Source organism: Sus scrofa, chromosome 9 (assembly GCF_054392235.1).
Source record: "Sus scrofa isolate SSC_HxYL_T2T_F1_AM1 chromosome 9, Sscrofa_HxYL_maternal_Yorkshire_Landrace_v2.0, whole genome shotgun sequence".
Classification (NCBI taxonomy): Eukaryota; Metazoa; Chordata; class Mammalia; order Artiodactyla; family Suidae; genus Sus; species Sus scrofa.
In genome coordinates this window covers 29,358,434-29,385,861 of record NC_139391.1, presented here as the reverse complement: position 1 = coordinate 29,385,861, position 27,428 = coordinate 29,358,434, and the positions used below count along the sequence as shown (strand labels likewise).

At 32.1% G+C, this 27,428-nt stretch overlaps 1 long non-coding RNA gene across 1 annotated transcript in view; it reads right to left on the bottom strand.

Annotated features, from left to right (window-relative positions):
- Positions 1–27,428, bottom strand: part of LOC110255421 (uncharacterized) — a 1,062,594-nt gene that overhangs the window by 135,580 nt on the left and 899,586 nt on the right. The window contains exon 5 of the long non-coding RNA XR_014815065.1: positions 25,992–26,058. This is a non-coding gene — a long non-coding RNA (uncharacterized LOC110255421). The remainder of the gene's footprint in view (positions 1–25,991; positions 26,059–27,428) is intronic.

The window sequence follows — 27,428 nt, the reverse complement described above, 5'->3', positions numbered from 1 at the left end:
AGATTATGTATTCCTTATTTGAAATCCCTGTGCTTGTATTAAGATGAAACATAGTTGCCTTTGAGAGTTAAAACACACACACACACACAATGCATATATACATGATGGGAGCACAGTGCTAGATATTTTATGGTTGTTAAAGCTCTTTTCTTCTCATAGGGAAGTCCACTGTAACTGTCACACAGAATCACAATGTACAACTATGAATTTTGTGATAGATATGGACAAAGGCTGAAATATCAATAGATGGTCCATTTCAAATTTAGTGAATTTATGTTATTTAAAGGTACAGCAGGAATGGTGATGTGAACACATGGCTCATTACACAGGAACTTCAGTCTAATCTGTCCATGAATAGGTTAAAAATCTCTCTTTTGCCTTTGCTTATCTTTATACCTTCTCTGCTAAAATAAAAAAATGCATAACAACACTATAAAAGCAATGATAAAATGAAAGTCATTACAAAGTGCATACCAAAGGCATCTAATTAAGTGTATGCACAAATTTTCCTAAGTAATAAAAATCTTAAAAAAATTCTTGTGTTACTTAGAAAATAAAAAAGCTGCCATATAATAACCTCGAATATAACAAATACTTAACATTTTTTCACATTACACTAAAACCCAATATATTTTTTAAAAAATAAGCTGAGTCATGAACACTAAGGGTGAAGTACAAATTGGTTCTTGTCACTCCAATTAGAGTTTTATATATTTAATAAGCTGTAATAAAATATCCCTATTACATTCATGCCTCTACCTTTCTTTGCTTTTACTCTATGTTCTTATGTATGAACTCTCCTTAAAATTAAACCACAAAGTAGGATTTAAGCTGTGACTATCATGCCTCCTATTTTCAAAATGTCTATATTAGTAGTATATATACCATGAATACACATTGAAAAGAACAATTATAAAGAATTATAACAACTCTCTGATTTGGAAAGGATTGTCTACTCTAATTTTAGAGTTAAACAATATAGTTTAATTTCACCAGGTTGTGAGAACCTATATAAGTGAAATCATACCATGTGTTCTTATTTTACCTTCTCAAACAGTATTTCACTATATTAATATATATCAAATTTTTTTTTATCCCATCCACTGCTTCCACTGGATATTAGGTTTGTTTCCATTTTAAGGCTATTATAATACTGCTTAAGGCACATTACATATGCTCATTGGAAGATGAGGTTTTAGAGGATAAACCTTAACAGTGGAATAGCTGGGTCATAGGTTATACATTTCATCTTGTTCAGATAATGTCCAAAATGTGTGTATTTGTGCACATTACAAAAGATGTATAAATTCTATGAATCCCTTATTTATTCATTCAGAAAATGTTGCTTTGTCATATGATACACTGATATTTATGACTTACATACTCTTATATTACTTAATACCATTTTTAAGTTTTGTACTAGTATTTATTGGTTTGAATTTTTTGTCTTCTCTAATATTTTCTAGTTTCAAAAAAAATATTTTCTAGTCTCAAGAAAACACTAATAATGCTGCCCTTTTCAATATTTTCTTATTAATGATGCCTTTTCTGTGCCTATTACTTCAACATGTATTGAATAGACAGAATGTAAGTAAGAAAATCTCCTCTTTCTAAAATACTCCATAGGTTTACCCACGAGATATATAGGAATGGAGAGCCTAAAGGTTATTGTTTTATTTCATTTTGCTTGAAGGAAGTAACGTATCATCTATAAAAAATACTACCCGCCCCCGCAAAAAAAAAAAACTCTTGTCCAGTTAAATCAGTGTTTAGATGTGGGCTATGATATTTTATAATCCATATATATTGTGACATGTTTTATTGTAAGAATTAAGAGAGGAATTCATCCCTTTAACTCTCAGTCCCAAAATCAGAATCAAAACTTTTTGATTTTTCATTTACTTAGCTATCAAATTTTAAAAGTATCAAAGAAACTATTTTTTAAATGGGAACAACTATAATAGTGTTTGCATTGGTGGCTGCAGTAGAATGAAGTCGAACTCACCTGAAGCCACATTACTGTGAAAGACAAACATCTTAATTTATGAAGGTCATTCTTAAGGAAATTTAACCATGGTGCATCAGTTGAGATCTACTACAGAAAAAATGAAAATCATGACAGATACATTAACAAAAAGGATTTACTACAAAAATGCTTAAACATGGATTAGCCTCATAAACAAACAGAGTGATGAGGCATCAGAGAGTAGCCACCATCCATAGAACTAGGAATGAACAATGGATTTTGGAGCAGGGGATGCACAGGGCTGGGTCCCCAAGACCTCTTTGAAGATGTCCGTGGCAAGCTGAACTCATACCTATGAGAATGGAGGAAAAAAGCCAACTGGAGCCAGGGCATGAATTTCTAAGGAGAGGGTACTGCTTAGCTTAGGCTGGTAAATTAAGGGGTAAAATGTGGCTGATTCAAACAAAAGCTGGAAATTGAAACCAACTGCTGTAACTGGAGTGAATAGCCACTGCCTTGATGCACAGTCATTGCTTCTGTGAAGCTTTCAGGAACAGGAAGCAAACAGAAATGAACAGGAATGTTATCCCTCCTCAAGCCTACAGATCTCCTTTCCCGGCAGTTCCTGAATGTCGGGGTCTAGCAGGGAGCCAGCCTGAAAGCGGGAAATGTGGTTTACCAAGTCCCTGCACTAGCATCACATAATGCCTCATAGAAGTGGGTTTGGAGTTAAAAGCCAATAGCTTAAAAACAGGCACGTGAGGAATTTCATAAAATCCCTAATCCCTTAACTAATAAAGTATAACAACCATCACCTGATGAATGCACTTCAATTTTCTGAAGGATAAAAAGACCGTGGTTTTTTTGTGTGCATTTGCTATTGACTCTGAGTATTGCTTCTCCTGAATGATTAAAAGACATTCTTCCCCTAAAAAGAAGCAATGAATTAGATATGGAATTCAATATATTTTTGAAAGACCTAAAAGAGAATATGTATTCATTTTACACACATACACGTAGTCCCTGAAAGAAAGCCATGTTTAATCAAAAAGATAGGTGTTTAAATAATGGAAAATAAGGAAAAAAGACAACATAGAAGCATTTAGTGTTTGAAATTAAAAAAAAATTCTTAAACTTGTGATATAGAGATTGTTTCTATATTAATTCTATCATGATTATACTGATATTATTTTATTACTAAAATAAATATAATTCAAATAGTAAAAGAATAATGATACATGCTGTATTGTTTAATGTATCATTGAAGTGCCAGTTTGTGTTTAAAACTAATAAATTTTATTTGCCAAGAGGTATTTTATTGTGAAGTATAAAACTGCACAAATTGAAAGTTTTATTCTTATATGGAACAATAACTATTTTTTTCTTTTTAGGGCCACATCTGCAAGCATATGAAAATTCCCAGGCTAGGAGCTAAATTGGAGCTGCAGCTGCCAGCCTATGTCACAGCCACAGCAATGCCACATACACTTCATCTGTGACCTACACTGCAGCTTGAGGCAATGCCAGATCCTTAACCTACTGAGAGAGGCCAGGGTTCGGACCCTCATCCTCATGGATATTAGTCAGGTCCTTAACACACTGAGCTACAGTGGGAACTCCCAGAAAAATTATTTTCAAAGAGTATGGGGATGAAAACAAAATGTAATACAATTTTGTCTTTAGGGCAGGCATGCAATTAGTAATAGGAACATTGCAATGCTCCTAGTTATTGGTAATATTCTATTTCTAAAGTTGGGTTATGGAAGTGTGAATTTTTATATTATTAAAATTATTCTCCACTACATTCATTCATGTCTGATATATATGCATACAAATTTTTAATTATTTTGGATGTATTTATTTAATTTTTGCAAATTAAACATGGTTTTTCAGGAAATGAGGATAGTTATGTAGATCACTGGGAATGAAAGTATTAAAACAGGGGCATGATTTAGTCAAGTTTAACACCAATGCTTCCTAAATAAATAAAGTAATTGCTGATACAGGATTTGCTTTTAGGGTTTACTGCTTCAGATTAACTGTTGGATGCAAGCATGCAGGATGGCATGGCCAATTTTGAGGAAGAGAATTACAGGAAACTTACAAGATAGTTCTGGGACTATCTAGAAAAGAGGAGTCCTAGTCATGGCTCATGATGCACAACTAAAGTAAAATAGATAGGCAATGGTTCTTGGTTGTATATTGCTAGGTTTTCTTCTTTCTCCTTGTGAAAAACACCTTAATTTCAAATGTAAGACTCAAATGCCATAAATCCTTTTTTTTACCAAGGAAACCACTTTGCTAATTTGACTCAAGCCACATCTATGCTGCTTGTTTTCCCTGAAGCTTTTCTTCCTCTCCTGGGTGACACAACTGATAGTCAGCAGCTAGCTGAGCAGATGTTATTCCCCAATTAGTACATGATTATTTTCTTTTGAGAGTAAATGTTCCCATGTGTGTACCCTCTATTTCTGATCAATGTCGCTGTTATGTAAACAACAGATTGAGTTGTTATTTTCTTAGAATATAGATTTTTAAGAGCTTTCCATATAAACATATCTTTTTCTAAAAATTGTTGGTAATTAAGACAAGCTCTACCTCACTCTTTCTCTAATGTTCTCATTCTGTCTAATACATCTGACTAGAAAAAAGTTATTTGGTCTTCTAAATGTTGTTTCAGAATGAATTTTGCTTAATTGCATCATCCAATCTCTGTATACTTTTCATTTTAATTATTTTACCTTGGGTATAAATATATTAATTTTCCAAATTCTCAGATGTTAACATATTTTATCTTGATTTTTATTGAGATAATAGAAGAACACTGGGCTAGGGCTGTATATTAAATTCAGTTCATATAATTTCCCATGTGATATTCGGTTTTTTTAAAAAACTTCCTTCAATCTTTAAGAAGACTAGAAATCTAAATTCAGGGATTTCAGCTGATGGTCTCCTAGTGCAGAAGCTTATTGAGACCTCCATGCTGAATCAATAATTTTCTCCTGCCTCTTCCTAGACAAATAACTCATCCTCCACTATAAAAAAAAAAGTACTATAAGAAAGAATAAAACTTAAATCCTCCTTACATACAAATGGAGGAGAGAGAAAACCGTGCATGTGTGGTATTTTATGACATTACATGAACTATATCATACAGAGACTGTGCAAAAATTACATATAAATTATTAAAGTACAGATTTAAAATGAATCTTTCTCACTTATTTTTCAAACAAGTAAGAAGAGAGGAAATAATGCTTTCATATGATCACACACTACTTATCAGAGCAATCAGTTCAATATAACCTAGATTTTAATTGATTATTTTATTTTTGTGTTCACTAAGTCAATAAAAATAACTTTAAATGTCTCTTGAGTTAAACCCTCTATACCAAAGTGAATTTTTTTTTTCTGGCAGTTTGCTTAAAGAGTAATTTCAGAATATAAACTGTAATCATGCTAAGCCTGAAATAAAACAATGTATTCCAATTTGTTACGTTTGCATCTGTGCGTGCATAGTTTCAGATGCAGACATGTATCAATTGTCAGGTGTTTCTGAGCCACTTCAACAGGTGGAGATGCTGAGTAGTTTCCCTGTGATGGGATTTTAAATGTGCTAGAAGAGAAACTGACTCCCCTCTTCACAAGTAAGACTTGTTTAGTTTTTGGTACTCTTAGGTCAATAGTTACCAATTTCTTTAGTTCTAAGCTTTGACTCCTTTGAAAATTTAACTATCCTTTCAAAAAATTATGATATTAAGAAAATAAGTAGTTAAGTATTGATAACATTATGTCTTAGGGGTATAAATACCTTTCTTAAAATGAGTTTTTGTAATTAGAGAATTGACTGACTTCAATCTTTAAATAATTATAAAAGAAGAGCAGAATTTGTCACTATGTACCCAGAGAGTGAAATTTAATATTTGACACAAATGGATTTCTTCACAGTTATTTGTTTGTGTGTATTTTGTTTATTTTACATTTTCACCATAAAAATAGAGGAATAAACTTGGTAGCCAACAAGCCAACTGGCCAGGGAAGCTTGCCTTCCCTTTGTCAGCCCCTCAGGCTGGAGTCCCACATACATGACTTGAATCATTCACTTCAATGGTTCAATTGTACATTGGTAGGATTTCTGCCAGTGAAATCCCCCTTTTCCTCTGAGTCCCCTCTCAGGCTCACAGGTTACTCTGGCAGTCAATCCCTTTTAACTTTGGTAGTTAGTCTACTTAAAGTCAATATAACTCCCAGTGGGACTGAATTTTATTCTACCATTTATCTGTCCCCATCTATTATTTGTTCCATTTTCCTTTGCATTCTTCGTTCTTTTTGAATGACTGGAGTATTTTCGGCATCCCATTAAGTCTCCACTCCTGGTATTTTCTTTGTTTTATTTTTAGCTGTTGCTCTAGGGTTTACAATATGCATCTTTAACTTACTACTGTCTATACTGACATATTACTTCACAGGTAGCTTAAGAACATACTGGAATATGCTTGCATATTTGTTTCCTCTTCTTTTATATGACATGATTATATATCTTCTGTATGTATTTTAAAAACATAAATTTTCTTGTTAATTTTTGTTTTACACTATAAATTATTGGTTTTGGTCATTAAAAAGAAACAAAAAAATTCAAAACACCTTGCATTTACACTTATCTGAAAATTTATTTTTTCCTGGTTCTTTATTTCTTTTATAGCTCACTTTTCTGATTAATATAATTCCCCTCCATATGGCAGTCTTTATATTTACTTGGGAATAAGTCAGCTGAGAATAAATTCTTCTAGTTTAGTAGATCAGAAATCAAACTGGTTTTGACTTTATTTATAAAGAGCATTTTCAGCGGATAATTTTAGGCTGAATTTTCCTCCTACACTTCCAAAATTCTGTTCCATTATCTTGAGTTTTGCATAGTTTTTGAAAGGTATGACACTTCTATTATTTGTTCCTCTGTGTGTATTTGTTTTTTTTTATTTTCCAGCTAGCTTCAAGTTTTTTTTCACTGATTTTAGCAATTTTATTAAGATATACTTCAGTATGCTGGTATTTATGACTATCCTACTTGGATTTAATTTAGTCAGCTATATCTGTGGATTTAGAGATTCATGAAATTTTGGGAAAAATTCATCCATTATTTTATCAAATATCCCTAATCTCTTGTGAGGGCAGCAATTACATGAATGTCAATCAATTTTATATTCCACAGCTCACAGAAGGTCTTTTAATTTTGGTGTTTTTGTTGTTGTTGTTGTTGTCTATGTTTTGCTCTGTCCTTTAGTTTGGATAGGTGCTATTATCTTCAAATGTTCAGGTTCATTCATCTTTCCTTCTTCAGCATTTAAACTTATCTTGATGTATCCTAGTGAAGTTAGGGTATTGTTGTGAGCACAAATTGCTTCCATTTAAGGAGCTAGACCTAGAGCCTGTAATTTTGTTTCCTAGGATGCTTCAGGTTGATTTGTGCACTATAGAAAGACAGACTTTGTGATTAATTTTAAACCTACCTGAACGTTTTATAAAGTATAATTTTCAAATCTTAAAGTCTTCCCTCCATAAATTGTTAGACATACTCAGATTTTGTATTTCACTATTCATTTTAAAATTCTGAAACATATTTCCACAGGAAAAAATGATTCTGCTTTTACTAGGAATAAACAAACAAAAATTCCCATTACTTATCATAAACTAATACAAAAGACTGAAATCATAACAAAGTAATTATAATTATAACAAATTAACTTGTATTTCACTTAGTCAATTGTGAGCGTGATTGTAAACTGACTGCCATACATTCAGACTTAGAAGAAAGCAAAACACATGAATACAAATTAACTTTCTACAACTACTCACATCCATCCCTTCTAATATTGGCAAAAAATCAAGATGACACCAAAATATAGCATATAAAATGAAAAAGCAAAGGTCAACATTAAAATTTTGCTTAATGGTCAATGTTTCAATATTCCATTTTACTTAGATATTACATTTTACTTATAGTAATCATCCATTAATCAACCCAATATTATATTATTTCAAATTTTTAGCTTTTAAATTATCTAAGCCTCTTGGAAACGATGTTCACATTTAAAAAATAAGGCACATAATTACTACTGTAAAATTCTGGTCAAAATTATGATTCAATGTAGTTAATTAGATATTTACTAGTTTCATACTCTTAAATGCTAAGGAAGTATAGCAATAGCTTTTTTTTTTTTCAATAAACAAATACAAGTTTTTTAAGTGATTCAGATTAATTAGACAAACAGTATAGTTTGCTTGGATTTGTCAAGTCAGTCCATGTTGGTTTTTGGTTGAATTATCCACATTGCTATATTTTCAGAATTTCTAATTTTCAATTGATAAAATCATAATATTTTTCAAATATAATCCCACTTGTCAATTTTTTAACACATTAACTAATATGTAAAGAATTTAAAGAATTAAGATACTAAGACAGATTCAAAGAGCATTTGAAGGCTTAGGTGTTTACAGAAAATTTCATGATGGCAAGTTAAGATTGCTAGATTAATTTCAAAACTGACTAATATCCTGCTGAGCAACAACCTTTGATATTTAGAGCTATCTTTTATACTAGACATCAATTATTTGCATTTCAATCTGACAAGTTACAATTCTGTAAGTCAACATGTAACTTCACTAAGTCTGGGAACCTCAATCAATAGTGAAGAGGGAGTCAAAGAAATGCCACTTCTCCGGAAAATTCTTTTGGGTCTCAGCTCCCATATAGTATTATCAGTACATCACCTAACTTTTGGCCTTATTTTTATCTCTAGAAGATTTTTCTAAAACATTTCTCAAAGTGTAGTGCTTTAAAGAAGATACACTGTTAACCAAAAAAGAAACATATCTGTTTCTGATAGAGTTTTGAAAACAAAGGGAAAAAATAGAAATGGCATGAATACTCCCCATCTCTTACTTTCATATCCATGTTCCAGGTAAGATCATTTAAGGACTGGACATGGCTGACAGCTAATATAGTGATAATATTTTCTACTTGATTATGGCTCTTTTTGGATGTTTCCTTTATACTCATATTAAGAGATTTGGGAACCTAGAGCTAGGTTTAAGAGTATGATTCAAATAAGAAAGTATTAGGGTTACTAGGGAAGACTCAGATGGGGGGCAGTTTTCTCCTAAGCTTCTGTCTACCAAAGCCTGATTCTCTCTGATCCATCCTCTTCAAAATTCATGCTCAGAAGTAGTTATTTTACTCAACGCAATAACTCACTTAGGAATATAGAAATGCTTTTCTTGGTAATTTATATAGAACATTAATATGTTTAAAATTCATAATAATTGTAAGCCAAATTATATTTACCATCTGAATCTTCTATTTGTCAATATGACTTTCACTTCTCTCTTAACTTTAGAATGTAACATTACTATTATTGTTATTTTGTCTTTTGTCTTTTTAGGGCTGCATTTGCGGCATCTGGAGGTTCCCAGGCTAGGGGTCTAATTGGAGCTAGAGCTGCCAACCTATGCCACAGCCACAGCAACACCAGATCCGAACTGTGTCTGTGACCTACACCACAGCTCACGGGCAACATCAGATCCTTAACCCACTGAGCAAGGCTAGGGATCAAACCTGCAACCTCATGGTTCCTAGTCGGATTCGGACTAGGAATATGCTAGCAATATAATCAATATAACCAATATAACATTATTATTTAAATTGTAATAATATATTCTTATAGTAACACTCTTTATGATTTAAGAACCAATCCTAAACACATTTTCAGATTATATTCTTCTTTGCGTGTGTGTGTGTGCTATTTTCTTGGGCGGCTCCCACGGCATATGGAGGTTCCCAGGGGTCGAATCAGAGCTGTAGCCACCGGCCTATGCCAGAGCCACAGCAATGGTGGATCCAAGCTGCATTTGCGACCTACACCACAGCTCACGGCAACACCGGATCCTTAACCCACTGAGCAAGGCCAGGGATCGAACCCGCAACCTCATGGTTCCTAGTCGGATTTGTTAACCACTGAGCCACGACGGGAACTCCCAGATTATATTCTTGCAAAAATTCTACAAAACAGATGACATAGGTATTACTAACCCAACTTAACTTATCAGAATTCAGTAGGAAGGGGACAATCTGGGCTTCAAATCCATAGATTCTGTTTCCAAGCTGGATTCATTGCCAGTTTTTAAAATGCATAAGGTACATCTATAATGCATTCAGATTTATTTTACAAAATATATTTAGAATCAATCTCAGAGTATTTAAGATTCATTTATGTTACATTTGATAATTCTATAATATTGTAGAAAATGAAACTCATATTCTCATGCAATTTCATTATTTCCATTGTATTTTCCAAATAAAATCTGAGAAATAGAGTTCTAAATAAATATTAATGGTGGACTGTATTTTAAGTTTGGGGCTGGGATTGGGATGTGTAGGAACTGCAGTTATTTATCATAAAATGGTATTGTAAGATACTGAAATTTTCAATATAAATTCTATTGGACAATTCTATTATAGTTTAGGTCTGCACAAATCAGAATTCCAATGAAAGAGGTAGAAAAATTACAACCAAATGGCTAGTTCTGACTCTGATGTATTAATTTGTAAATAAAACTTTATTGAAACACAACCATGCTCATCTGTTTACATACTGACTTGGTAATTTTCTCATTACAATGATGAGAAACGATGTGACTTGAAAAAGCAAACATATATACTATCTGGCCCTTTACTTAAATAACTTGTCAAAAGCTTTTTTGGGAGAAAACTCATTGCTGTTTTAATTTTGTACCTTCACTAATACATACTTAATATGAAGCAGGAGGTAAAACTTTCTCAAATTAAGAAAAAAAAGGTAATCTGTAATACAATTTATGCTTGCTGTGAATCTTGTCACACTCCTAGCTCCAAACCTTTCAGGATATGAATTCTCACCCTTCTGCTTGTCATAGGAGTACATGATTATAAAAATAGTATAAATCCTAGAATATGTTGACATTTTTGCACAATATAGCTGAAGAATTGTTACTTTAATGCTTAAGGAGGAAGTTCAGGTTGACACATCTGCATACGAACTATGTCACACTCTAATGTCCTCAGTCTGGGTTCTTTAGCCAGGGCAAAGTTGGCCTTTGCTTAATATTATAATAGGGAGCTCAAATCAGATAAGAAATATCATATGATCCATAGGTAAGCAATAATGAAATGACCTCTCTTAATATTATGATTATTTTCTCTACAAAATTGGTGTGATATGTTCTAGGCATACACAGATCAAACAAGAGCAAGCTCTGCAGGACAAAATCAGAACACTTTTCTTACATTTTACACTTTAGAGTTGCTCCAGGATTTAGATTATGCCTGTGATAGGAGCAATTGTGTATCAAGGATGTGTAATTGGACAATATTGAAAAACATTACTCAGAGCTAATTTATACATACATCTGCTTTTCAGAAAAAAGGGAAAAGTTGGAAATAATTATGAACATAGACATCAAGGTATAAGGACAAACCATGAAAACTGTAATGACAAAATCATGAAAGAAAAAATACAAGTTTCATAATCTCAAAACACTATTGAAAATAAGCGCCTCTAGAATTTTACAATGCAATTTCAAACAAGGGCTTATTTTTCATTTATCTCTTGCTAGGCTTCACAGAAAAAAATCTAATTAATGATAAACTGATATAATTTCTTCTTAGTATATTCATTCAGTATACTCTGGAAATGAATGATCTTGGTGCTAATAAACTATAACGATTTCTTTCTATCACTTTAATCTTACTGTTTTTGGTTTCTCAATTACCGGTGATGGAATTTGCCCAAGTTGACCTGTAATTAGAGCCAATTATCATTTCCACTTTATCATAGCATAAAAAGGCACAGCATATTTTTCATTTAAAGTAAAAGAAAAGCTGAGAAAATTTTGCATTCTTTACTGCAAGTTATAACAATATCCACCGTTAAAATGATGCCAATAGATGTCATGGTATAGAATGGCTGTAATTTGTCTCTGATAAGGAAATTCAGGTATTTTCTTTCCATAAAGCTAGCATAACCTATTCTCCATGATTCCTTTTTGATACATTGTGACCAAATCTAAATGACTAGTGAAGTGGAACTATAACCTCTAATGGATAGTTGTACCACTATATCTCTAGGTAGTCATTTTGAGGTTAACCTGAAGTTCATATAGTCATAATTTGTAACAAAGTAGAAAAAAAAAGTAAGGCATCCACAGTTTTCCTTAACTATTCCCTAATTATAAGCTACATTTGGACTGAATTAAATAGAGGTAAAAGAATAGAAGACATTATTGTTGTTGCAGAAACTTGGCTTCTGTGCTGAATGGAAATGCAGAGATGGAATTTTGGGTGAAGGAGAAAAAAATACCTTTTGTTGACTTGCCAGGCAAAGGAGACCACAGCAGGCTAATGCCTTAAAGACTGTGCCCTTCATTGGGAAGAAGTATGGGGAGTTTTATAATAAAAAGGAGAAAAACAGGGTTCCAGATAAGAATCAGGGTTGAGGGCCAACATGCATTCTTCTTTCCTTGGAGGAATCTTTAGTCATCAGGTTGATGTCATGAGATCTTAGCGTGATCCTAGTGGCATTCTGGGTTATTGTATCTAGATCTTTCCTAAAATAAAAATAACCTGTAAAAAGGGCTTATTGATCAGAGATTAGGAATATCTAGGAAAGTCCTCAAAAAAAAATCATGTGCTGATAATCTTTGACCAACAGGCAATTGGGTTCAGGGTGCCTAATCTGTAGCTCTTGGGTGATTTATTTAGGGTGCAATTAAACCAGGGAGAAGCACAAGGACTCTAAACTGATTTTAAACTAGTCATTTCAAAAATAGGCATAATAAATATAATTTTTTTCTTATGTGTATGAGGTACCTCCATCATTATTACTATAACATTTATTATATCACTTATTTGTTTTATCAATAATTTAAATCAAACTGCACAAATTCTACTTTCCTTTATGGAGTTCATCAAATAAACCATAATTGTGATTGTATACAGTTTTCTATTGGTCACTGTTCTGGAACATTATAGAAAAAAACATTCTAAATATTTTTAATGATATAGTTGTCAGCATTTAATATTTCTGAGTTATTATAAGGACAAAATTTTTCTACCAAAATATTAATTTTAAGTGGGCAAAGATAAAAGCCTATGAAATAAAGGAATACAGAAAGGCAAACAGTAAGACAGATGAAAATAAGAAAAGAAATATTTTTGCATTAAAGATATATTCCTAGGTAATTATTTTAGAGCAATCAAATCATATTTTATAAAAGATGGATATATATTTAAAGAAAGGTTGGGGCAAATTATTGTGAAAGATAAATCTATATGGATAATATAATTATAATCCATAATTTTAATTTTTGTAATTCTAATATTTTAAACTCAAACTAGAATTTAAGGCAAAACTAATATATGCAAAGGAAAAAAATTTTAATTTTGAACATACTGTGATGATATAAACTTCAGTGGCAAAAATCCCAAATGTAGTGTGAAATTATTTGTACTATTGTACTTACTTATTATTTATATAGAGTAAAAAGTGTATGCCATTTTATAAATTGACGGCACCAAATTTTCATAAATTAACATGCTAAATTCAAAATACATAACAATGCCAGTCCCTCAAATACCCCCTCATAATACTGTTAACAATAACCAATCTTCTAACCTGTAACACTATAGAATAATTTAGCTGTTTGTGAACTTTATAAATAACATCATAGTTGATCTTTTGTGTCAGATATATTTGTCTCAATATTTTTTTGTGCAAAATCCATCCATATTTTTGTGTTTGGTGTAGTTGATTCATTTTTACTTCATTATTATATTCCATTTTATTATTATTCCAAATGTGTGTATCCACTCAGCAGCTAATGAGGGTCTGATTATAGTTTTTAGTTATCTTAAATAGTGCTGCTATGCATATTCTTATTCATATCTTTTGGTAAAAACATATGTAGTATGTATGTTGACATAGAGTATGTATGTAAACATGGAATTGATGGGTCAAAGTTATTTATTTGTTCAATTCCAATAGAAAGAGTTCAGTAACAACTAAAACAATTTATATATCATACAGCAGTTTATACCTGTGAAATTGGTTTCACATCCCTATAAAACTTTCTATATTCAGTTTGAGGTTTTGTTTTTCCATTTAGCCATTCTCCAGTGTATACAGTGGTATCAAGTTATAGCTTTACTTTGAAACTCGCTTGAATACTAATGAATATGAGTATATATACCTATGTTTAGTGACAATTTAGATATCTTCTATGAAATGCCTTTTCAAATCTTAACTTATTTTTCTATTGGGTTTTCTGCTTTTTATATATCAATTTCTATGATATTAAATTTAGATATGATATTAAATTCAGCTAATTTGTATCAGCTATTTTTATATGCTAAGCAAAATTCTTTTTCCTACAAATAAGTGTATTTCAAACATTTCTCATTATGTGTTTTGACTTTCCTCTTTCATAATGGTGTTTTTTGATAAATACGTTATTTCATATATATGTGTGTATGAATATATGTGTGTGTGTATATACATAGTGCTTTTTGTGCCCTAGGTAAGAATTTATAACCTATTCCAATGATGAAGATATTTATGTTTCTTTCAGAAGGGTGATTGTTTCCATCTTTTTATTAATTATATATTCCATCTGGAACTGGCATATAAAAATGAAGGAAAATATATCCCATTATTTATCTATGCAAATATCTAATTAATTCAGCACCACTGTTTGCAAAGATCATTCTTTTCCCTTCTGCACTGAGCTATTATACATGTCATATATCAAATGATCATATAGATTTCTCTGTTTCTGGACTATCTGTTCTTTTCTGTTCCACAATTTGTCTATCCTTGTACCAAAAGAACACTCAAAGTCTCTGCTCTAATAAAGCTTATATTATAATGGGCAATACAATAATAAAATATGGAATAATTTAAGAGAGTGGTATATGCTATGAAGAAAAGATGCTAACGGGATAGCGAGTATGAGGGATTGGATGGTCAAGGAATATTTTACGGAGGAGGCCACATGTGTACGTCTGAATACAAGAAGGAGCGGTCCATGAGAAGTGTGGGGTCAGAATACTCTAGGCAGAGGGACTAGCTGAAGCAATAGTTCTGATACAGAGATAAATTTCATATTTTTAAATATATTTTATATTCAAATAGACTTTAAATTACTGAAGAAAAGTGCTTAAAAATTATTTGGGAGATGTGCATATAAACCAGACATATCAGGTGTAATAGGCCATGTTAAAGATGTCCACTTTTGGCTTAAAGGATGAATTGAGGAAAGATTTAAGCTATTGGTATGCACAATGTTCTATTTTTTTTTTTAAAGACTAGAACTCTAGTATTTTGATTGAGATTTCACTGAATCACTAGATTAATCTGGGGAGAATTTAAATTTTAACACTATTCTATGTTTGTAAATATGAACAAAGTATTTCATTCCTTTTATTTAGGTCTTCTTTTACCTGTTGCAACAAAGTTATATGCTTTATGTCATACAGATGTCACATGTCTTCTGTAGAAATTTCCTAAATGTTTCTTATTTTTACATTAATAAAATTATAATGTATTACAATTTTTATTTCTATTAACAGAAAATAAAATACATTCAGTAATATACTGGCTTTTTAGTTTGTAAATCTAGTGAATTCATTTAATAGTTTCAGATGTTCCACATAGATGATAAAGAGAAATTTATGCAAATAAGGAAGATTTTTTTCTTAAAACTTTGGATGTTTTTGTTTACTTTTCTTATCTTGTTGCAATGGCAGAAAACTTCTGTACATAACTGAACAGTAGTGGTTAGAGTAGACAGGTTTTATTTGTTCCTAAGAGGTAAGAATTCTGTTTTTATGATTATGCATGACATTAGCCCTAGGGGTTTTGTTTGTTTGTTTTATTAACAGTTCTTTCTCACATGTATCTTTTGTAAATATTTCCTCCCACTGTGTCTTGTCTTTTCATTCTCATCATATTGTTTTTATTCAGAGCAAAGGTGTTTTTTGCTCATTTATTTTTTTAATCATAATAAAGTCTAGCTTATCAAGTCCTTCTTTCATGGACTGTACCTTTAATGTTGTATCTAAAAAGTAATTGTCATACCAAAAGTCATCTAGATTTTCTTTTATGTTGTCTCCTGGAAGTCTTATAGTTTCGTATTTTACATTTAGGTCTCGCATCTGTTTGGAGTAAATATTGTCTGTGTCTACGTTCATTTTTTTTTTTTTTGACATGTCAATATCCACTTGTTCTAGCACCATTTGTTGAAAAGTATTATCTTTGTTCTGTGCATTGCCTTTGCTTCTCTGTCAAAGAACACTGGAAAATATAGGTCTATTTCTGGACTCTCTGGTATACTCCACTGATCTATTTCCCTTTACTTTCACAAATACCACACTGTCTTGATTACAGTTGCGTTGCAAGATGTCTTGAAATTGAGTATTATCAATACTCCAACTTGTTCTTCTCCTTCATTGCTGTGTTGGCTATTCTTGGTCTTTTGCTCCCTATAAATTTTAGAGCCAGTTAGTTAATATTAATGAGATAACTTTCTGGAGTTTATTGGGCTTCCATTGAATCTATAGATCAAGTTGTGAAGAACTGACAATTGACAATATTGAGTCTTCTTATCCATCAACATGGAATATCTCTCCATATTCTTAGTTCTTTTATTTTGTTCATTGGGATTTTATAGTTTCCTTTATATAGATATTGCACATGGTTTCTTTTATATAAATACATCTTAAATAAGTGTAAGATTTATACCTTAGTATTTCAGGCTTTTGAATGCCAATGTAAATTATATTTTGCATTTGATTTCTACTTCTTCATTGCTGGTACATGGGAAAGTATTTGACTTTTGTATATGGTATATAATATATTGGGAAGTAATTGGCTTTTGTAGACAGTCATCTCTTGGTGTCCCAGGACCCAGGGCAGATATCAAAATCCAGGATGCTTAATTCCCATAGTTTACTGTCTGCATCCAAGTTTCCACATTCACAGAATCAACCAACAATGGATATATAAGCAATATAAACATGTCTGGCCTGAGTTTCTTCACTTGTATAGTTAGAGATATAGAAAATTGATAATTCAACACACAAACACACACACACACAGAAAAACATACACATGCATGTTTAAATGTGGTATGTAAGAAGAACAATACAAAAATGATTAAATTAACTGTGTAAGTTATATGTACTCATGGCTTCTGTGGACTAAAATATCATGATTTTTAAAAAATTTCCTTATAATTTAATATTAGTACTGTCTTCACATATATAGGCTAAGGCATAAAAATAAGAACTCCGGTGTCCTTGTGCCAAACAGTAAAAACGCTAATTACCATAATATCAAAATCATTCTGCCTGATGAGGCCAGAAGTATGGGGGGAATAATTAAGAAGAATAAATGTGAGAAAAAATTTTATTTATTTATTTATTTATTTATTTATTTAGGTCCATACCCATGGCATATGGAAGTTCCCAGCCTAGGGGTTGAATCAGAGCTATAGCTCCTGGCCTACACCAAAGCCACAACAATGCTGGAGCCAAGCTGGGTCTGTGACCCACACCACAGCTCATGGCAATGCCAGATCCTCAACCTGCTGACCGAGGTCAGGGATCAAACCTGCATCCTTGTGGATCCTAGTCAGGTTCGTTACATGCTGAATCACAAAGGGAACTCCGAAAAATCTTCATCTTTTATAAATGTTTGATTAAAATAACATTATACATCTCAGAATTGAAAAAGAACAAGTAAAATGTAATATAACTAATGATACTATATTTTATAATCAAGCACTAAAATATAAAGTATAAATTCCATTAAAATTTATGAATATAATATATAATATTTTAAACAATGTGTCATATCTTCTAACATAAAAAATAATATTTAAAATGTGAGATAACAATAAATATGATCTTTGGAATATAAACCTGCATATATATGATTTTCCATTTCTAAAATTTACTCATTGATTTTATAGCCTGTATATCCACAAAATGCATAGAAATTATTTATCTTCACTACAAAATCTACTCATTAAATATGGTTAGACATGTCCTAAATTTTTATAGCAAACCTGATTTTACTTTTATTTCTTTGTCTTTATTCTGGGTATTATACTTTGCACCTTCAACCAGATAAATTTTAATCATAAGTGTTTTCCTTCATGTAAGTTATATATGAGCAACATATATACGCAGGTTTTGTTTTATAACCATGCAGTGTAGCAAAGAAGTCAACTTGCATACTAGGTTTTTTGACTTCCTCTTTATAGTGACCAGGTTTCCCATGTTCCACATGATTAAATCTACTAAAGCCCCAGATTCCCAACTTCCTCTGGGATGGGAATAACCAATCATCTGTAGGCACTGCAGATCTAGTACAATCATCTTCACATAAAATAAAAATCCAGAAAAATGGAATTAACACTCCAACTTTGAACTGGAAAATCTGAGACCTAAGGACATCAGTAAAATCAAAAGGCTCTCCTTGCTTTTCTTCCTATCTAATGGGAAAAGTTGACACTCTAAATATATAGGCAAATAATTACTTAGCTAAAATATACTTATCATTTTTTTCTGTTATGTTTAAACTTGTTACGTCACAATTATTGATTTGAGCCCAGAGAGTTAATTTATAAATGCATAATTATATTATTTTGCATGTTTGTAGCATCTTAAATTTGACAGGTTATTTGCCTCTCAGAATTGCTGAGGAACTAAATCAAATAATTGATATAAAATATTTGATTATATATTAAACATTTATCTTAGTTTTCTGATGTTACTCATATAATTTATTATTTTCTATCAGTGTTTCCTTTAAAGTCACCTAATTGAAGAACTATGATGTTCATGATGCAGTACTTGGTGCAAAAAATGATCATGTGCTTCATTAAAATTTTGAAAAATAATTACTGACACGTGATTAATTTTTTGTGGCTGTTGTAACAAGTTACCACAAACTTGGAGAATAAAAATAGCATAAATTATTTGTTGTCTGTACTACATATAATATAGTTCTACACATCAGAAAACTGGAATGAGTCTCACTGGACAGAAATCAATGTGTCAACATGGTGTATTGCTTTCTGCAGCTTTTTGGGGAAGAGTCATTTCCTCCCTCTCCTAGCTTCTTGAATATTAGTCATTCTTTGACTCATGGCCCCATTACTACATCTTCAAAACCCAATGATCCAGTCTCCTTCACATCACATCACCCTGACACTGCTTTCCTTGTCAAATCTCCTTCTCTGACTCTGAGTTGCATTTCTGGACTCCCTCTTCCACTTTTAAAGACCCTCAGATTATACTGGGTCCACCTAAATAATCCACAATATTTTTCCTAATTTAAAATCAGTTGTTTAGCAACCTTAATTCCATTTGCAACCTAATTCCACTTTGCTATTAACATAATATATTTACAAATCTAGGAAGTTAAAACGTGAACATCTTTGGACTGTCATAATTTTGCCCACCATACACATGCTAAATCTTGATATAAGTGTTAAGAATACCAAAATCTAAAGACTAGATTCTTCTGGCAAAATTTTAGAGACAGAGCAACTTTACCCCATTTTATTCTCTTGAAACTTAACCTTCAGAATAAACACACATAAATGGATAAAACCCCAAAGTGTGTGTGTGCTTGCCTGCCTCTGTGTGTGTAAAGATTATTTGCTAAATTGTTTAAATCTTGTATTATTTAAGGGATGATATTGATGCTAAAATATAATTCCTCAAGTCTATGGCTTAGTAAAATTTATTTAATAATAACTTTTGTAAACTAGAGAAGTATATCCATGTGTTTTGGGGTTTTGTTTTGCCTTTTTTTTTTTTTTAGGGCTGCACCCGCAGCATATGGAGGTTCCCAGGCTAGGGGTCCAGTCGGAGCTGCAGCCGCTGGCCTACCCCACAGCCATAGCAATGCATAATCCCAGTCACATCTGTGACCTACACCACAGCTCATGGCAACACTAGATCCTTAACCCACTGAGTGAGGCCAGGGATTGAACCTGTGTCTCATGGATACTAGTCAGATTCATTTCCATTGAGCCACAATGGGAACTCCTTTTGTTTTTGTTTTTAATTTTAAGGATGAAAGTGAGATATCTGGGAGAGGAGCCACATGGAAACTGGAAGAAATCATGTAATGACTGTGTTTACACCAAGTAATACTAAGTGCATGAAACAGCATTATTGCTGATGAAAGAAAATCTTCCTGTCAATTTTATTGAATATATTCTATGCTTCAAGTATGGGCTGACTTGAACGTAAGTTATTATGGAAAGAGTGAAAGCATCAATCTCTTTTGTGGCTGTAACACTATGATAGATGAGCAGAGCTAGATTCTAGGCCATATGCAAACAAGACAATTACAACTCAAGGAAAATACTGAAGGCCAGTATTGATCATAAATAGATGTATATTATTTAAGTAACCAAAATTGAATTATGTCAACATAATATTAATTTATCATGACTATGTTTCATTCAGGTTATTTACTACAGTATATTAAAGGTAAAATATGTGACTTTTATTATAGAAAAATTATTTGACAATGTTCAACAACTTTTTATAAAAAATCTTAAAAACTAGGAATATAAGGTGACTTATTTAAGCTAATAAAATTTACCTACAAAAATCATTATAGTGAAATTCTGGAATTAAAATTACTGGTTAAATGTAGTTAGTACTCCCTCAAAATAATGACTAAGTCATTTGTGTCATGTTATCCCCAAATTCATTTTATATTTCACTTGAACTGTAGACAGTTTAGTGGAAAAGCTAAAGATATATAGCCATTTAAAAACTTTCAATTTTAGTATAATTTTCTTTTTACATAGCAGTTGCAAAAAAAGTACAGAGAAATCTCATATAGTCTTTATCAAGTTTTGCTAAAGTTAATGTAAAATTATCATAGTACCTTTTTCAAAATGGGAAAACCAACAGAGTTGCACTTCAACAAAATTATATATTTTATTCATATTTCATCAGTTTTCCCACTGTCCTTTTTCTGTTCTGGGATCCAAGCTAGGATATCATATTGTGTTTAAGCATCTTATCCTCTGATTTGTGAGAGTTTCTAAGACTTTACTTGTTTTTCATGGTATGCACATATTTGCACAGTACTGGTCAGGTATGTTGTAGAGCACGAAATGTAGATTTGTATAAGTTTTCTGATGAGTAGACCAGGGTTGTGGATTTTTGGAGGAATACTCCTGGAGTCAAATGTTCCTCATATCAAGATAGCATGATTTGTTACTGGTGATTTTAATACAGATCATTTGGTTAAGGTAGTATCTGCTAGATTTCTCTACTGTAAAATTACTATTATATCCTTTCCATATCATGTTTTATAAAGACAAATTATTAAGTCCAATTCCAGCCTATACTCAATAAGAGGGAAATGGAACTCTACTTTCTGGAAGATTAAATATAAAATCATTTATGAAAACATATTTAAAAAAGTAATTAACAAATATTTTGGGAAAAATATTTAGAACATATAAAAACACCCACTTCTTAAAGTCTAGCCCAGTAATTTTGCATCATCAGTAGATCTTGCCTGTGAATATTCTAGCATATTAATAGTGATTTTCTATTTCCCTTTATAGTTTAAAATGTATCAATTGTAATCATCTGTAAAGAAGATTTGTCTTTTTGTTCTCATTTTCATTTAATATTTTATTTATAGCAGTGTGCGGTATGTATGTGTGAATTCTATTTAATTTGGATGTGTTAATATTACTCAGGCATTAAAAAGCAAGAAATAATGGCATTTGCAGCAACATGTATGGACCTAGAAATTATCATGCTAAGTGAACATAGTCAGACAGTGAAATACCAGCATCATATGCTATCACCTACATGTGGAATCTAAAAAAAGGATACAATGAACTTTCCAGAACAGATACCGACTCACAGACTTTAAAAAACTTATGGTTTCCCAATGAGACAGGCTGGGGAGTGGGGAGATGCACTGGGGGTTTGGGATGGAAATGCTGTAAAACTGGGTTGTAATGATCATTGTACAATTATAAATGTAATAAAATTGATTGAGTAATAAAAAATAAAATATAATATATATATAAAATCCAAATTATTGTTATTTCTGAACGTATATCAGGAAAATACATTTAATATTCATCTATATTTTTGCATGAATAAAGAGCTCATTCATTTTGATTGTTGAATAGTATAGAAGTTAATCCATTGTGGGAAATCTATTCATTAATCTATTATGGGAAATTATTATGCATACATCTAAGATGTCCCTTAAATGAAGGCATGGATTGTTGTGGCCAATATCTGGCCTTGTGGTATCTAACAAACACCACAAGGACAAAATATTTTTCCTAAGACTAGTCTACTTTATGTCTCCCTTTCTGTCTCTACCTTCCTAGATGCCTTGTAAGAATATTATTGAACTGGTTCTCAAACAGATGACAACTAGATTAATCATGGTACGTGCTAAAGCCATTTGATCTATGCTACTACATTCAAAACTGCAATTTTGCTGGCAACAAACCACTTTTAAGTATTTCTATCACAATGCTTAGAAAATTTCCTTCATAACATATTTTGGAATCTCAAATTATTACATTCATGCCATGTTTATTTTCTGTCTCACTTTACTAGACATATATGCTCTTTAAGGGCAAGGGACAGACTGTGCTAATAGCTGGAAGACATGACTTTTTTCTTCTTTCCTTTTCTTTCTTTATTTGGGAGGGTTGGGGTGGAGGTGATGCATCAAATGGCAGAAACAAGCAGGATGTTTATAGCCTTATTCCTTCATAACATATTTTGGAATCTCAAATTATTACATTCATGCCATGTTTATTTTCTGTCTCACTTTACTAGACATATATGCTCTTTAAGGGCAAGGGACAGACTGTGCTAATAGCTAGAAGACATGACTTTTTTCTTCTTTCCTTTTCTTTCTTTATTTGGGAGGGTTGGGGTGGAGGTGATGCATCAAATGGCAGAAACAAGCAGGATGTTTATAGCCTGACTTTGCAGTTAACTACTATAGCAGTTATAGTACTGCTTTGCTTTAAGTGAGTTGTATTCCCTTTGCCATTAATTGACAATGGGAGGTATCTAGAAGAAAACAGTTTCTAAAGCTTAACTCCTGCTCTAAAATATGATTTGTGGAAGCTCTTTTCAGTGGCTAATTTTCTGTAGAATTAGAATAGTCCTGTGCTTATGTCCTTTTAAGGAGTACACCAAGGAATTCAGAATCATTTAAAATGACAAATTATTCATCTCTCTTTTTTATTTTTTTTAATGGCCTCCCCTGCAGGACATGGAATTTTCCAGGCTAGGGGTTGAATCAGAGCTACAGCTGCGGACCTACAGAACAGCCCACAGCAACACAGGATCCTAGCAGCATCTGTGCCTATGCCACAGTTTGTGGCAATGCTGGATCCTTAACCCACTGTGCATGACCAGGGATTGAACCTGCATTCCCATGGACACTATGTCAGATTCTTAACCTGCTGAGGCACAACGGGAACTCCCACCTTTCTTTCAAATACAGGAACCATAGATTTTTTTCATGAAAATATTTTTATTGTTTACAAAGTAGAATAAAAGCATGAAATTCATGTGAAAATGTCTTTAAAACCCACTTTAGCAGTACTGATGTTGTCACTTATCAATTATTTGAACTACTTTTAGTCTCCTTAAATTATAGAAAATGATTTTATTCCTTTCATCATACTGGATTTGGGTTTCCCGGTGTAAGGGGCGATATTTTCACCTATAGGACAATATTTTTAATCTCACCATTATTATATGGAATAATTTGCACCCTTTCCTTTTCGCAGTGATAGGGATGTAGGGCCTTATCCTATACATTGGCTTGTGAAAAGAGAAGACACTCAGGCTACATTGTAAATATAGAACTTGGTCAATTTTAGAGAAAGGACACAGTTTTTGCATAGTTCATCTTCATTTTGTTCAGAATTTGACCTTATAATTAGTGTGGCAATATTGCCCAAGGGAAAAAAATCAACTTAGATAGGTGCATATCCAAAGAGACTATCCAGGATAGAATTGCCTAACATTACTTATGTCATCATTATGGACATGAGAATAACAACTCATTAAATTTCAAGTATCTGATTTAGTTGAGCTGCACATGAGTGTGACTTCTAGTCCTGTTTACAACCACCAGTCCTTTTTTTTTCCTAATTATACAATGAATCTAACATCAAATTACATGACTATAAAAAAATTGTGAGCACCAAAATTATTGCATGCATTATTTTCATCAATATTTACTATGACTAAAATGATTGCATTGACTCACAAGAGTTTATAAACTCACTGAGGAGAGGAGACTGGAATGTGAATGATAAATACCAGCAGACAATATTATATGCAACGTCTCAATAGTTTATGATTTAAGTGAATATTGATAAAAATAATAAATACTTCCAAAAGATATTTAGAGATTTGTTTCCATAAGACTATCTCAAAATATATTCCGTTATTATAGCTGATGCTATAATATTAGTAGTAAAAAAAAATTAATACTTTTTAAATCCCTGTTATTGTATTTAACATGAAAAAAATCTAGGAGCAGATCAACTTAATAAGCTTTAAGCCAAACCACAATCCAATTTCTCTGCTTCTAGAATTTTCTATGTCTGTTACTCCTATTCATCTAAATAGTGTTTAAAAATCTAGACTCCTGCAGTTCTCTTGATTTTTCATTTTTCTTTAGTGTTTATTTAAATATCAAGGACAAATTATTTCTCCTTCTTTCTATTCCACTGCCAAATTTATATACTCATTTTTTTTCTTATATGACTGTAGTAAGAATTCCCTAACTGGTATCCCCTGTATTACTTTCTGTCTCCCATTTACCATTTTAGTATGTAGTCTATCCTATATTGATATTACTAAATCATGACCCTGTTTCCATGATTCCTTTATTCTAAAATCATAAGTGAAAGAAATCAAAATAATTTACTTTAACTATACGATACTACCACAATCATATACCGAAGTGAAAGAAATCAAAATAATTTACTTTAACTATACGATACTACCACAATCATATACCGAAGTGAAAAAAATCAAAATAATTTACTTTAACTATATGATACTACCACAAATATACACCAAAGTACACTAAAGCATAATACCATATCTACATACATTTTTCTCCACCTGTGGTGCTTACCTGAACTTTGAGCTCTGATGTTCAGAGTTTCTATCAGGATTTCATTACATAGGCATGACTTATTGAATCATCCTACCTGGACAAAATTCCAGCACTCCTGCCCTCCCATAGGTCATGCTATTATGTGGCTCAAAGCTCGAAAACTCTTTAAATGGCCAGCTCCTATCCTGGGTAATCTTAACATAAACTTCGATGTGGTCCTAGGGGACCATTATTAATATCAAAGACACTCCAATCATTTGGGAAATTCCCAGTATTTAGAAGTTGCCTCCCAAGAACCAGGGCAAAACCCCACAAAATTCTTTATTTCAAAACATTAGCAAAACTAAACCATTTTCTCAGTCTTCTCTCCCATTTTAGCCCTAGAATCTGCTTTCTTATGCCCACATGTGAAAATTCTAACATTCTCCAAATTCATCACAAACACTACTTTTTTAGAAGCAATTCCTTGTTTAGTCCAACTTCATGTATTTTTAACTCTAGTAGCTCTTTTGTGAATTTATTATACTTATTGCACACAAATATTAAAATTATATCCTATACAAAATCATAAACTACCTTACTTGGTAAGCAGTAAGCTATTCATTTGTATCTTTTAATAATGTTCATTCAGCAAAAGATTCTTTGTATAATTCCTGTTCAGATATTTAATTTAATTACTCATTTTGTTTGGATCATTACTTTGTGGCAGGTCCTGAGATAAGCAAAGAGTCTGCAACAAATACCTATAAATAACAATGTTGGTTTCTTACCCCCAGATGCTTTCACGCCAGATGAAGAGGTGAATCTTGTTGGGAAAGGAAAGCAATTGGGCCACATCTAGAAAGAAATTTTTCAAACACAAGAAAATAGCTTAAAAAATAATTCTTGGAAATATGTTTTGTACACTTAAATGTTTGTGCATCTTTCTTATTTGAAACTTTGTCTCCTAAATTAACCCACTTGGAGAAATGGCAACAGGTACAAGAAATAGACACCTTTGATTAGGTTTCAGGTCTAAGCAGACTAAGTTCTGGATATTCACACCAACTAACAGTACCTGTAAAAAACTATATAGGATTTTAGGCCCAAAGTCTTAGCGAGTAAGTGATTCCTTTTTCAACAAATACTACAGTATCTTTCTAGGTGGTAAAAATAATATCTCTTTATTTGCCTCTGAAGGGCCTAGTAAAAGTGAAGTTAGTTGACTGTTTGCCATAGCTAGCATCTGGGAGGACATAGCTAGAAGGACAGTGGGGAGTTTAAAAATGGCTATTATTTTGTGAGCATATATTTTTGTTCATTTTATTAGATTATGTGGTAAACATGACTAATGGAACACTTTAGGTTTGTTCTTGGGGTGAATTAAAACATGTGTGAAATATACTTTCTTTGAAACAATCTAAAATATTTTGCCTCTATATGTCCTTATTTTGTACTCTGTGATAATTGCTTACAAATTAGTAGTACTAACAAGAACATAAACTTATGTTTTTTTCTATTCAAAAATTGGTATCTCTGGGATCATGAATACATTGCTTAAGCTTCCTGAGCCAATTTCTTATCTATAAGCATGACACGGTAGATTCTCTACAAAGCTTTCGCATCATTATAAAATGTGTCCCTGTACCTAAAAGGCACCGAGTGAGTTGTAAATATTTAGTATGTAATATCTTAGCTCTCCTCACCACAATGTCTGAACAAGTTAGATATTAAAATCTGCTTTTTAAAACATTCAAACAGATCATTGCTATGTCGACACAGATTTTAAGAATTTATAAACTTGAACACACCTAGATAATGAATTTAATTAGCATCTTGTTATCTTTTCTCAGAAGAATGTACTTTAAGTCTTCGCAGGACTAAGTACCATTAACACATAAAATGGGTCAAACTTAGATGAATCTTTACCTTAGGACTGAAAATAATATATCTTAAAATGTCTGCATTTGGACAAGCTGTGCATAGCAACTAATGGGGGTAGAATTCAGAGGGGAAAATGTAAGTTTAAAAATATCTTTCTATAAAAAAAGAAGAGAATAGAAAAATTCCCTAGGGATGCAGCAAGCAATAAAATTTGAGACTGATGGTAAGAAAGGCTATGGAAATCAGTGAATAACAAAATGTCCCTGATTAATAGCATCCATACGGCTTCTGTAGACCCATTTGACATTTTTCTGTGTAGAGCATCCAATTTGGAATCAGGTTGA